The sequence below is a fragment of the Microcaecilia unicolor genome, chromosome 1 (assembly GCF_901765095.1).
Source record: "Microcaecilia unicolor chromosome 1, aMicUni1.1, whole genome shotgun sequence".
Lineage (NCBI taxonomy): Eukaryota > Metazoa > Chordata > Amphibia > Gymnophiona > Siphonopidae > Microcaecilia > Microcaecilia unicolor.
This window is the reverse complement of record NC_044031.1, coordinates 194,554,178-194,556,445: the sequence shown is the minus strand read 5'-3', so window position 1 is coordinate 194,556,445 and position 2,268 is coordinate 194,554,178.

The following is a 2,268-nucleotide window of genomic DNA, read 5'->3' as shown; positions in this document are numbered from 1 at the left end:
CCTGTCCATTTGGTCCTCTCCCCACCACCTCCACCTATTTGCAGGGCACATCCATCCAGCATACCAGGTCCACCCACACAGGGGGCCCCTTCTTCTCCCTTCCTCCCCGGGTCACAGGTAAGAACCCACATTCCCTCACTAGGTTCCCAGGAAAGAGCATGGGGAGAGAAGGGTCCTGCAGCCCAACCCCCCCCCCCCCCCCCCCCCGCTTCCCTCCACCTTCCCCATCCAGGGAGTGTGAAGCTTCATCAGACAGGGGGTCAGAGCATCGGTCCCAATGCCTCTGGCGTCCGAGGGGAGTCTGTACAGATCTCACTAGACACTTCCCACACACCTCCCCTCTCATCTGGGCCTCCCGCGCACTCAAGCAGGGAGGCACCCCAGGCCTTCACATCAGCCCACCAGGAGGAAGCAGAGGGATTTCCTCTCTCTCACTCACCAGCGCGCATTCCAGTAATGATCCTTCCACAGGTTCACCTACGGAAACCTTGTTATGAGTTTTACTTCCTCTAGATAGTCAAGTTTGATCATCTTCTCGGTGCTCCACCAGGGCCATCACCGACCCCAGCAGGGCCGATCTGAGGACCTCACTAAACCATCCAATTGGTAGTAGCAACAAGCAGTGTGTACAAAGGGCAGGGTCTTAATCAACGCGACCTTATGACTCGCACTTACTGGGAATTCCTCGTTCATGGAAAATAATTGCAATCCCCAATTCCTATCATGAACAGGGTTCAGCAGGTTACCAGCACATGTCAGCAAAGGGTAGACACACGCTGATCCATTCAGTGTAGTACGCGTGCTGCCCTGGACATCTAAGGGCATCACAGACCTGTTACTGCTCAATCTCGTGTGGCTGAACACCACTTGTCCCTCTAAGAAGTTGGATGCTGACCACCAGGGGTCACGTAACTACTTAGCATGGAGGAGTCTCATTCATTATCGGAATTAACCAGACAAATTGCTCCACCAACTAAGAACAGCCATGCACCACCACCCACAGAATCGAGAAAGAGCTATTGATCTGTCAATCCTTTCCATGTCCGGGCCAGGTGAGGTTTCCCATGTTAAGTCAAATTAAGCCGCAGGCTCCACTCCTGGTGGTGCCCTTCCATCAATTCCTTTAAGTTTCAGCTTTGCAACCATACTCCCCCTGGAACCCAAAGACTTTGGTTTCCCAGAAGCAGCTCAGCAGGTCATGGGAATAACACCGCTGGATCACTAGTCAGCATCGTTTATGGTCAGAACTACGATAGTATCTGATCGTCTTCGAACCTCTGACTTTCATTCTTGATTAATGAAAACATTCTTGGCAAATGCTTTCACTTTGGTTCATCTTGTGCCAGTCCAAGTATTTCACCTCTAGCGGCACAATACGAACGCCCCCGGCCATCCCTCTTAATCGTGGCCCCAGTTCCAAAAACCAACAAAATAGAACCAGAGTCCTATTCCATTATTCCTAGCTGAAGTATTCAGGCAACCGGCCTGCTTTGAACACTCTTAATTTTTTCAAAGTAAACACTTCGGACCCTCAGGACACTCAGTCAAGAGCATCAGGGAGGCACCGAGAGGCAGGGGCTGGGACAGGCAGTAGCTCGCCTCACGGCAGACTGCCAGCTCAATCCCAAGATCCAACTACAAGCTTTTTAACTGCAGCAACTTAAATAAATGCTATTGGAGCTGGAATTACCACGGCTGCTGGCACCAGACTTGCCCTCCAATGGATCCTCATTAAAGCATTTAAAGTGTACTCATTCCAATTGCAGGGCCTCAAAAGAGTCCTGTATTGTTATTTTTCATCACTACTTCCCCAAGTCGGGAGTGGGTAATTTGCACACCTGCTGCCTTCCTTGGATGTGGTAGCCATTTCTCAGGCTCCCTTTCCGGAATCGAACCCAGATTCCCCATTACCCATGGCCACCATGGTAGGCACAGAAAATACCATCAAAAGTTGATAGGGCAGACATCTGAATGTATCATCACCATCACGGGGACGTGCGATCAGCCCAAGGTTATCTAGAATCACCAAAGCGGCCGGGGGGGGGGGGGGGGGCAAGCCCCCAGATTGGTTTTGGTCTGATAAATGCACACATCCCAGGAGGTCAATGCTCATTGGCATGTATTAGCTCTAGAATTACCACAGTTATCCAAGTAACAGATGGAGCAATCAAAGGAACCATAACTGATTTAATGAGCCATTTACAGTTTCACTGTACCGGCCATGTGTACTTATACATTGTGAGGAACCCCTGAGGGTCAGGAAAGAAG